We start from the raw sequence: 12,898 nt of genomic DNA, 5'->3' as shown, positions 1-12,898 counted from the left end.
TTTGCCTTGATGACAGCTTTTCACACTCTTGGCATTCTCTCAACCAGCTTCACCTGGAATGCTTTTCCAACAGTCTTGAAGGAGTTCCCACATATGCTGAGCACTTGTTGGCTGCTTTTCCTTCACTCTGCGGACCAACTCATCCCAAACCATCTCAATTGGGTTGAGGTCCGGTGATTGTGGAGGCAAGGTCATCTGATGCAGTGGTCCATCACGCTCCTTCTTGGTCAAATAGCCCTTACACAGCCTGGAGGTGTGTTGGGTCATTGTCCTGTTGAAAAATAAATGATAGTCCCGCTGAGTGCAAACCAGATGGGATGGTGTATCGCTGCAGAATGCTGTGGTAGCCATGCTGGTTAAGTGGGCCTTAAATTCTAAATAAATCACAGACAGTGTCACCAGCAAGCACCCCCACACCATCACACCTCCTCCTCCATGCTTCATGGTGGGAACCACACATGCAGAGATAATCAGTTGACCTACTCTGCATCTCACAAAGACACAGCGGTTGGAACCCAAAATCTAAAATTTGGACTCATGAGACCAAAGGACAGATTTCCACCGGTCTAATCTCCATTGCTCATCTTTCTTGGCCCAAGAAAGTATCTTATTCTTATTGGTGTATTTAGTAGTGGTTTCTTTGCAGAAATTTGACCATGAAGGCCTGACTCACGCAGTCTCCTCTGAACAGTTGATGTTGAGATGTGTCTGTTACTTGAACTCTGTGAATAATTTATTTGGGCTGCAATATCTGAGGCCGGTAACGCTAATGAACTTGTATTATGCTGCAGAGGTAACTCTGGGTCTTCCTTTCCTGTGGCGGTCCTCATGAGAGCCAGTTTCATCATAGCACTTGATTGTTTTTGCGAGTGCACTTGAAGATACTTTCAAAGTTCTTGACATTTTCCGTATTGACTGACCTTCATGTCTTAAAGTAATGATGGACTGTCGTTTGTCTGCTTATTTGAGCTGTTCTTGCCATAATATGGACTTGGTCTTTTACCACATAGGGCTGTCTTCTGTATGTATACCCCCCTACTTTGTCACAACACAACTGATTGGCTCAAACACATTAAGAATGAAAGAAATTCCACAAATTAACTTTTAATAAAGCACACCTACCTGTTTATTGAAATGCATTCCCGGTGCATTTACCTTTATTTTAACAGGTAGGACATATTGAGACTCTTTTACAAGTGCTGCCGGAATGTACCACCACCATGCTTCACCGTATGGATCGTGCCAGGTTTCCTCCAGATGTGACACTTGGCATTCAGGCCAAAGAGTTCAGTCTTTGTTTCGTCAGACCAGAGAATCTTGTTTCTCATTTCTCACTCCTTTTGCTGAGGAGTGGCTTCTGTCTGGCCACTCTACCATAAAGGCCTGATTGATGGAGTGCTGCAGAGATGGTTGTCCTTCTGGAAGGTTCTCACATCTCCACAGAGGAACTGTCAGAGTGACCATGGGGTTCTTGGTAACCTCGCTGACAAAGGCCCTTCTCCCCCGATTGCTCAGTTTGGCCTGCCGGCCAGCTCTAGGCAGAGTTTTGGTGGCTTTAAACTTCTTCCGTCTAAGAATGATTGAGGCCACTGTGTTCTTGGGGACCGTCAATGCTACAGAATCTTTTTTGGTACCCTTCACCAGATCTGTGCCTCAACACAATCCTTTCTCGGAGCTCTATGGACAATTCCTTTGACACATGGCTTGGTTTTTGCTCTCGCGTACACTGTCAACTGTGGGACCTTATATACACAGGTTTGTGCCTTTCCAAATCATGTCCAGTCAATTAAATTTGACACAGTTGGACTTTTATCAATTTGTAGAAACATCTCAAGGATGATCAAAGGAAACAGGATGCACCTGAGCTGAATTTTGAGTCTCATAGCAAAGGGTCTGAATACATATGTAACTGTGATATTTCTGTTTTTACCAACATTTCTAAAAACCTGTTTTTGCTTTGTCATTATGGGGTATTGTGTGTAGATTGAGAGAAACAATTACTTTTAACCATATCAGAATAGGGCTGTAACGTAACAAAATGTGGAAAGAGTCAAGGGGTCTGAATACTTTCCGAAAGCACTGTATTTAGAATTTTGTTCTAGCAATACAGTGAATTAAAACTAAAAGCAGATATACCTAATTCAGTATAGACCCTAGGAACCTCAAGAGTTCAATCCTGTGAATGGTTTAGGCAACTCAGCTGTCTAGACTTCAACAGCAAAGTTAGATAAGACAGAAGTCTATGAAGTAGGACCTTGTAAACGTAAAGGGAGTAATGTAGAGATCTACGGGTCTTTAGCAAAGTCCAACTAACCTTTTGATATAGGATGCATTTGGATTATTTGATGATTATCAAAACTGTCAACTGTAACAAAACGAAGGGCACTATGGTAGATGGCATCCAACATTTTAAGATTAGTGGCAGCTGCATTCTTTGATTAAAAATTGGTCAAATAACTCAAGCATAGATTGGTAACATTGTTTCTAATTTGGCACACTTACTGTAAACTGGAGGCCAAGAATTTGGTCAAAAAGAATGACACCGATTGGCCGATAGGTGGTGCTGTTATAAGCAGTCTCACTTAAACCTTTGTACCCCGTTTGACCTAGAGAATTTAAACCCAAAAGGTCCGTCAGGATAGATTTCCCTCCATCTTCAAAAAACGACCATGGTACGTACATCTCATGATGTAGTTTGAGAAAAGCTAAGGAATTGGTTAAGATATTGTTGAGTTACTGATACATCAGATTTTACATGTCCATTTAAACCCTTTGTAAATCCACTTCACAATGGGGCAACTTGAACTTGAATCATTTTAGTGTCATCAAATACTTGATGAACCATGTTGAGTTTGGCATTGATATCTATTAACAATTCACTTTTATTACTATGTAACACTAATGTTTGAAATAATCATTAAAAATAATATTCTCACAAAGTCAGATTCACTCAAAATTTGGTCTTTGAACTCATCACAATAGTCCCTGAAGTGTTTGAGAAAATAATGTTGATGCATTCAAAGATTAAAATCTTCTTCTCATGAACTACAGGACCAAATGACACCATGAAATGTAGGGCCATGGTACGTCTTAACTTAGTTTGAGAAAAGATGGGGGATTGGTGAAATGATGGCTGAGTTATTCACAATTGAAATATCACATTTTACGTGTCCTGTTGAACCACTGTAAATCCACTCCACAGTGGCCGATCAACTTGAAACTTGTCATTGCTATCACGGACGTCCCTAAGATGAACCACACTGAATTTGGTATTGATATCGCAAAAGACAAGGAAACTATTAACAACTCATTCAACTATATAATGCTAATGCTCAAAATCATCTTCTCCTCATGGACCATATGTCAGATTCACTCCAGATTTTGTATTTACATTGATTGGACATAAAGGAAGATACAGCTAACTTCCAAAATAAAGGAAACACCAACATGAAGTGTCTTAATAGGGCATTGGGACACCACAAGCCAGAATAACTTCAATGCACCTTGGCATAGATTCTACAAGTGTATGGAGCTCTATTAGAGGAATGTGACACCATTCTTCCACAAGAAATTCCATAATTTGGTGTTTTGTTGATTTTGGTGGAAAACGCTCTCTCAGGCGCCGTTCCAAAATCTCCAATAAGTCTTCAATTGGGTTGAGATCTGGTGACTGAGACAGCCAAGGCATATATGATTTATAGCATTTTAATGATAATCAAACCATTCAGTGACCACTTGTGCCCTGTGTATGGTGTAATTGTCATCCTATGGGGGCATAACCATGGTAGCCAAAAATATTGTCTTGCCTTGAATTTTTATACATGACCCTAAGCATGATGTGATTTTAATTTCTTTATTAACTCAGGAACCACATCTGTGTGGAAGCACATGTTTTCAATATACTTTGTATCCCTCATTTACTCAATCAAATGTTCCCATTATTTTGTCAGTTATCTATAGTTCCTACATGATAGAGTGCCTGCTTTGTTATCCAATGGATCGTATGTCCTTTCTGTCATCGTGTGAACCCTGTTCATTGCTGCTCGCACCAATGTAATTTTTTTACATGGACATTAATCAACATTTCTGTAAAAGTGCCAGTTTTAACCAGTTGGCTAATTTTCGACCGCAGTCCCTAGGCAGGTTATTAAAAACACTGACAATACAGACTGACAATAAGCACATACAGAGCAACATATAACTAGCAAAACTATGCCATGCAGATAGACAAAGTAAAAACACAAAAAGCAAGCAAACAAAATTACAAAAATGTGTCCATGTCTAAGAGATTGTTCACACACCTGATTATTCTTTAGCCATGTCTTTAGGTTCCCAGCTAGCACATAACATATTTTTAGCACATATGTTTCTTAAAGCTTGATGAGAGCATGGTTGTCCTATGGTTATGTTGCATACAACCTTCCCTCAATGTTTTGGGAATGGTGGCGGATACCCAGCTAGCGCGTAACGTTTTGAGAACCATATGTTTCTTAGGTGGGAATTTCAGTACTTCAGCATAATGGGGCCTAGTGGTTAGAGCGTTGGGTTGCTAGATCGAATCCTCGAGCAGACAAGGTAAAAAAATCTGTCGTTCGGCCCCTGATCAAGGCAGTTAACCCACTGTTCCTAGGCCATCATTGTAAATAAGAATTTGTTCTTAACTGACTTGCCTAGTTAAATACAATAAATCTTCATGGGTGTATTTAAAGTCATGTTCTGGGGAACGTTCCGAGAATGTTAAGAAACAACGTTCTTCTGTGGGATTTCAGTTCTTCAGCATAACATTTTCTGCAGATTTCCTCATGGTTATATTTAATGTTATGTTCTCAGAACATTAAGACAACTTTCCATAAAAAACACAAGAAAACATTAGTAAAATTCATAGAATGTTCTAAGAATGTTATTGAAAAACATGTTTTCAACATTCTCAACCTCAACAACACTCTCTATCTTGTTAAGTGTGTTCAGGTGTGTTGGCCGCGCCCACTAATTGGTCACACTTGAGCTTAATGAGTGCTTTTTTCCTTTGAAATGGGGTCTGTTTGAATAGACAAAAATGAACAGCTTTGTATGAGTTAAAAAACATGGCATGCTAGCTCCATCTTGGTGGAGCAGTGGACTTATTCCATGGATAGAGAATCGAAGATCATAGGTTTGAACTTATTGATGCCGTGCCACAATAAAAAATACATGTGTTTGCATGATGTTTGCATTAATGCCTGAGCAAATTAATTTTCAAGTGTCCTATCTGTGCTTGGAGTTCAAAATAGTTAACCTAAGCTAGCAGTGTTATTAAAAGTCTTATTGAAACATGTTCTGGGAATGTTAATTGAATTACCTTCAAACAACCTCCCTGCACCCTAAAATGAAGGGTCCCAGAACAGGCAACATTTTCACTTCCGTTCTCAGAACGTTTAAATTTTTTTATATTTTACTGGTCAGGAAACTTATGGCTTCATTCCCAGAACCAGTGGAGAACCAAAAATGTACGTTTCCACAACTTCCAAGGAACCAAATGTGCTAGCTGGGTTATGTGTGAAAGTGCAGTAGGTGGGGCAGTTCCATGTGTCAGAATGGAAGGTGAGGACACCCACACACAGTACATGAATCAAAGCCAACTAGGCCTGTGGAGTGTAAGAACATGAACTAAAACAGGAAGCTCTGTTGAAGTGAAATTCTGGGCTAGTGCATGTTATCTGATCTTACTGTGTGCATTTCAATATATATGTGTACCATGTCTTTCTAATGGGTGTAACCTGGGTTTTATTATCTCTGTGTGAGTTGGATGTGTGTGCATGGTGGTTGGTGGGCTGGGTGTGTGTGTATGCAGAGATCCAGCTAAAAGTAATTGGATCAATAGTGTGGCATGTAGGCCTATTGGATTAGACTGACCCTTGGGTACCTGAAGGTATGCTCGCTCTGCTTGCTTTCTACTGACACCTGATGGATCGAAATTCTTTATTAAATAGCTGGACATTGAGGGTGAACCTATTTGCATGCATAGACGTGGGAAGTTGTTTGGGGGTGGGGGAGCCGAGAATTTTTGGTTGATGACAACGACGGCGCTACAGATGGCTATATCTGTCCACTAATAAAGGACTAGTAAAGGCACGCCTTTACCGTGCCTTTACTAATCTTTTGTGAGATTTTTTTCTTCCAGAAATAAAATAAAATACGTATTCAGATTTTTCAGGGGGTGCTGCAGCACCCTCAGCACCCCTACTTCTCACTGCTATGTCTGCATGTCTCCTTTCCACATATGTAAGACCATTTTCTATGTGGGTCACACCTACCTGCCAGTTGTTTAATATGACATATAATAAATGCATAAGCTCTTTGCACCCTGTGAGACTTTCGGCCCCAATGTAACCCAAGTGTAGCCATTTCTTAATCATTTTTCATCTTGACTGGGTCCGATATTGATTCAGGTTGTTTCAGCAATCTCCCTAATATGGCTCTCGGTGCATCCTGTTCTGTTCTTATTGACGTTGTATGTTGGAGGGAAAGAAGTGCATGAGTGGTCAGCCAGTCCAAAGATCAGTGAGACCACCGCCTCAGCATTTTACAGTGTTTGGGCCTGCATGCACATTTCAATAGTTTACCATGCATGAGGTCATGACCAGATTTTGAGGTAAATGATTGAACAGGCCTTTGGACTTGGTTGCCTTTCTATCTCTCTGATGATGTGCGGTGCATATAGGCTACATGATTGTACTACAATTCTTTATGTAGCCTGTATCGATTTCCCATCTACATCAGGAACTCACTGTCCACATTTGATAGCAGAAAAAATATATATTTTGCAAGCTGCTATCAGTCATATAAATAGTGTTGAAATATGTTGGTAATATTATACATAGATATATTAAGCTTCTATTGTGGAAAAGTATACAATTGTGGAGAATGTTTGGAAACCTGAATGTGTGCCATGGAAAAGTCTCGGTGTACCAGGGTATCTATGGTTCAGGGCTTATCAGAGCAGTGCTTATCATAGTGGCTCTGTGATATGGATTTAATCACCATAAAATACCCTGGTTGCAGACAGCACATTAAACAGCAATCCTGACTTGTCAGCTTGTCTGCTTACAGAGTAATGTTTATCTAAAGACTGAAGGGAAACAAAGGCTGTGGAACTTCCAGAGAGACTAGAAACTAAATCCAGCGCCTTAGACCACTCGGCCACACTAACCATCTCTGTCCTCTTAGCCATACTTTCTCATCTGTTACTTAGGCCTGCTGCGCTCCCATTAATTTCGATCTCTTATTTTTTCCTTTTTTCCTTTTATTTTGTTCATTTATATCATGTTGCTTTTTCTTTAGGGCGGCTGGTAACCTAGTCGTTAGAGCATTGGGCCAGTAACCGAAAGGTTGCTGGATCGAAACCCCTGGCTGACAAGGTAAAAATCTGTCGTTCTGCCCCTGAACAAGGCAGTTAACGGTAGGCCGTCATTGTAAAGAATAATTTGTTCTTAATTAACTGACTTGCCTAGTTAAATAAAGGTTAAATTAAACATTTTTAAAAACGTGTTTTCGAAGAATGTGAGTTTACTTATTGAAAGGTTAACCCATATTTTGGCAGATTTCTGCTCTTTGATTATGTACCAACTGAGGCCACATTAGATATCAAAATGTACATACACAATCCCAACACTATAAAAACCAAAAAAAAACTAATTTATTACTCATGATCAAACAAAGGTCAACAAAAGGTCAACAGCAGTTAACATTTTGATTGGCTGTTGCATGGAACTAGTTGCATGGAGTTGAACAATTTGGAACTGGATACAACCAAATAACAGATCAGTTTTTTACTCATTGCTAACTAGGTGTTGCAAATCTCAATTGAACTTAGTTGCAATCAATTACATTTGTGTGCAATTGTGTAACAAAAGCCTAACAATCATAGTTCCAGTGCCTTCAGAAAGTATTCACACACATGGAATTGTTCCACATTTTGTTGTGTTACAGCCTGAATTGAAATTGATTAAATATAATAAAAACAAATTCACTGGACTACACACAATACCCCAATGTAATTTTAAATTTTACAAGTTGATATTTATTTTTATTTAACCTTTATTTAACTAGGCAAGTCAGTAAACAATAAACAATTAAAGCTAAAGGCACTGTATAATGGAGTTGATGCACAGTTCCCAGTCCGTCATTGAAAATAAGAATGTGTTCTTATTAACTGACTTGCTTAGTTAAATAAAGGTCAAATAATAAAATAAAATAAATGCTTGCCATCGGTCATTTGGACCTTGAAGGACTGAGAGCATAGACATTGAATATCTCAAGGACACTACTCAATAATGAACCATAAATGCTGTCCCTTGTATTATCTATAAGAACCATTGACAAAGCAAAACTTGCTAGGACAGTAGTTTGACTGAACATCAGTCACTTGGACATTACTTCTTTAGGAGCAATAACAATAAAGAAAGGTTGACAAGGCCTTGGTAATAAACATTTATTGATGCTCAACTACAACTATGCCCAGTCATGGTGGGATATGCAAATACATATACCCATACTAGCAGGGCAGGGACACAGAGACAAAGACATAGGCAGAAAACAAAGAGACAAATAGGCAAAGAAAGCTCCAGAAATACAGACTGTCGGGCAGAAACTGTGAGATGTACTGTATGTTGATGCGTAAAGTCATTGTGGGCAGCTACTGTTGGGTCTGTAACTCCAAACAGGCTTTGGCCTGCCTGCCCAATAACGCCTGTCCTGGGCCTGCTTTCATTTACACTTTTAAATCATAAAACTTAAAATGCCTCTTTTCAACTTCTGGCATCAGTTTGATTGCTATACATGTTTTATCTTTGCACATCAGTGTTCACAAATAAGACAAGGACTCAAGAATCAGGGAATTGACCATTATAATGGTGATATTTGAAAATAAGGAAATAATAGTAATTATCACTGTGTTTATGGTTGAATCAAAGTCCTGATTCAAACCACCCAGCTGGTGCCATTTGCCTCTCAGCACAATGGGAAAGAATGAACTAAAACTTATCTTAGCTTTCCCTGGAGTGTGATCTAAGAAAACCAACTGGCAAGTTACATGGCAACATATTGTAGCTGATAAATGTTAAAGTAAGTTGACAGACAGGACATAAAGCTGCTAATCCTGCACCAATATTTGAATAGGCTATTTTTTAGAAGTGCTGAACTGTGCTAGATGTGTGTGTGATCATGACCTTAGCTGATACTGCCACTGCAAGTGTTGTGCGTGCTAGTAGCGATTAGAAAGAGGAGTAGCTCTGTGTCTCTGATACTTTGCTGGGCCTGCAGGACTGTCTGTAGATTTATACAATGGCTTTCCAATGTGTTTTCCCCTGTTATATCCCAGACAGATCTCTACTTTCCCTATCAGCTCTTGGATGGGAATGGGGTGTTTTCTGGGAATTAAATCAGAAATTCTCTTTCAAGAAGGTTCACCCCCCATTTCTGTTAAATGGAACAGAGAGAGGAGGGGGTCACTTCCTCCAGTGTGTTTTTTCGCTTGCACACATGTCATTTACATGCTACTGGGCGATGGGAGAAAGCAATGGGGTGTCGTATTTGTTTATCGATGCGCATTCCCCAGCTCTGCTGATTCGATGGATTTTATCCCCTCTGTGTTGAGTAACCTAATACACAGGGAGGAATCATAACTGAATTGGCTTGCATCATGATTATCCCACTCTGATCAGAGATAATATTGTTGATAACAGGGATACTAGTTTGCTGTGAAACTCAAAGCTTGTCTGCAGCTAACTTTACAGTATAGGTTTTTGTTTATCAGAGCTCAAGAAATGTCTTAATGGGTTCCCTCTGGGTAGCAGCCAGGGGCTGCTTTGCTCCAGTCCTGGCAGGAAGGTGCTGTTGGGCGAGGGGTCCCAGCCCCGGCATTTTTTGCCTTTTGGGGTGTGAGTTGGCTGATGCGTAACAATGTTCCAAGACCCCAGCTATTTTTTTCTTCATTTATCTGACTTGAATTTATCTGCGTGTCCAGTCTTTATATTTAGGCTCACAATTTTCTTTTCAGGACAACCAGGGTTATAAGTAAAACAAAACTATTTGAGATAAATAGTTACATTCATGAGTTTAAGTGAAAAATGTCAATAAAAGTAAACAATTGATCAAAATGAATGTATATGAATGCTATAAATACAGAAATTGTTTGCTCAGTCAATAGCCCCAGTCCCCTTCAGGATCCGCCCTTGTCTCACAAACACCGCTCTAGCTCAGCCTTTGTTAATCACACAGAAATAGACAAATACAATGGTACAGCCCAGAAGTCTGTAGCTCAAACACACAATGTTTAAAATGGGTTAGAAGTCCAAAACGTGCTGACGTCACAGTGAGACTGTAGCAGAGGAAGCAGTTGGTGTTGGAATGTCCCAGACAGAGGGGGTAAGAGGACAGGATTCTCTGGATGCCTCTTCCCGATAGCTAAACAACCACATGCCTTCTGCACATGTGCCACTTGAAAGGCATGTTGTGCAAACTTATTTGCTGTAACTATAAATTACATAATGGACATGTTGTACAACCATCTTTCCCTGAAGTGTTGTAACTATAAACAACATAATGGACAAGTAGCCTACAAACATTGATTGCAACTATAACATTGACATGTTGTACAAAGTTGTATATGACATTTAGGAGTACACCACATCAGTCACTGGCTTCATCAATAAGTCGTCCCCACAGTGACTGTGCGTACATATCCCAACCAGAATCCATGGATTACAGGCAACATCCGCACTGAGCGAAAGGGTAGAGCTGCCACTTTCAAGGAGCGGGACTCTAACCTGGAAGCTTATAAGAAATCCCGCTATGCACTCCGACGAACCATCAAACAGGCAAAGCAGGACTAAGATCGAATCGTACTACACCGGCTCCAACGCTCGTCGGATGTGGCAGGGCTTGCAAACTATTACAGACTACAAAGGGAAGCACAGCCGACCAGATGACACGAGCCTACCAGATGAGCCAAATTACTTCTGTGCTTGTGTTGTGCATGGCAGAGATCTTCGTGGGCTATACTTGGTCTTGTCTCAGGATGGTAAGTTGGTGGTTGAAGATATCCCTCTAGTGGTGTGGGTGCTGTGCTTTGGCAAAGTGTGTGGGGTTATACCCTGCCTGTTTGGTCCTGTCCGGGGGTATTGTCAGATGGGGCCACAGTGTCTCCTGACCCCTCCTGTCTCAGCCTCCAGTATTTATGTTGCAGGAGTTTATGTGTCGGGGGGGCTAGGGTCAGTCTGTTATCTCTCTCTCTCTCTCTCTCTCTCTCTCTCTCTCTCTCACTCTCAGAATCTGAGCCCTAGGACCATGCCTCGGGACTACCTGGCCTGATGACTCCTTGCTGTCCCCAGTCCACCTGGTCGTGCTGCTGCTCCAGTTTCAACTGTTCTGCCTGCAGCTATGGAACCCTGACCTGTTCACCGGACGTGCTACCTGTCACAGACCTGATGTTTTCAACTCTCTAGAGATAGCAGGAGCAGCAACTGACATTTACTCCTGAGGTGCTGACCTGTTGCACCCTCGACAACCACTGTGATTATTATTATTTGACCCTGCTGGTCATCTATGAACATTTGAACATCTTTGCCATGTTCTGTTATAATCTCCACCCGGCACAGCCAGAAGAGGACTGGCCACCCCACATAGCCTGGTTCCTCTCTAGGTTTCTTCCTAGGTTCTGGCCATTCTAGGGAGTTTTTCCTAGCCACCGTGCTTCTACACCTGCATTGCTTGCTGTTTGGGGTTTTACGCTGGGTTTCTGTACAGCACTTTGTGACATCAGCTGATGTAAGAAGGGCTTTATAAATACATTTGATTGATTGATTGCTCGCTTTGAGGCAAGTAACACTGAAACATGCATGAGAGCATCAGCTGTTCCGGATGACTGTGTGATCACGCTCTCCGCAGTCAATGTGACTAAGACCTTTAAACAGGTCAACATTCACAAGGCCGCAGGACCAGATGGATTAGCAGGACCTGTATTCCGAGCATGCGCTGACCATCTGACAAATGTCTTCACTGACATTTTCAACCTCTCCCTGTCTGAGTCTGTAATACCAACATTCTTCAGGCAGATCACCTAAATGACTACCGACCCGTAGCACTCACGTCTGTAGCCATGAAGTGCTTTGAAAGGCTGGTCATGGCTCACTTCAACACCATTATCCCAGAAACCCTAGACCCAATCCAATTTGCATACTGCCCCAACAGATCCACAGATGATGCAATCTCTATTGCACTCCACACTGCCCTTTCCCACCTGGACAAAAGGAACACCTATGTGAGAATGCTATTCATTGACTACAGCTCAGCGTTCAATACCATAGTGCCCTCAAATCTCATCACTAAGCTAAGGACCCTGGGACTAAAGACCTCCCTCTGCAACTGGATCCTAGACTTCCTGATGGGCCACCCCCAGGTGGTAAGGGTAGGTAACAACACATCCGCCACGCTGATCCTCAGAACGGGGGCCCCTCAGGGGTGCGTGCTCAGTCCTCTCCTGTACTTCCTGTTTACTCATGACTGCATGGTCAGGCACGACTCAACACCATCATTAAGTTTGCCTTATGACACAACAGTGGTAGGCCTGATCACCGACAACGACGAGAGAGCCTATAGGGAGGAAGTCAGAGACCTGACCGTGTGGTGCAAGGACAGCAACCTCTCTCAACGTGACAAGACAAAAGAGATGATTTTGTGGACTACAGGAAAAGAAGGACCGAGCACACCCCCATTCTCATAGACGGGGCTGTAGTGGAGTAGTTTGAGAGCTTCAAGTTCCTTGGCGTCTACATCACCAACAAACTAACATGGTCCAAGCACAGTTGTGAAGAAGGCACAACCAAACCTATTCCCCATCAAGATTTGGCATGGGTTCTCA

This window comes from Oncorhynchus mykiss, chromosome 3 (genome assembly GCF_057628025.1).
Source record: "Oncorhynchus mykiss isolate SJ-2025 chromosome 3, ASM5762802v1, whole genome shotgun sequence".
NCBI lineage: Eukaryota > Metazoa > Chordata > Actinopteri > Salmoniformes > Salmonidae > Oncorhynchus > Oncorhynchus mykiss.
The sequence above is the reverse complement of the archived record's forward strand: the minus strand, read 5'-3'. Positions refer to the sequence as shown.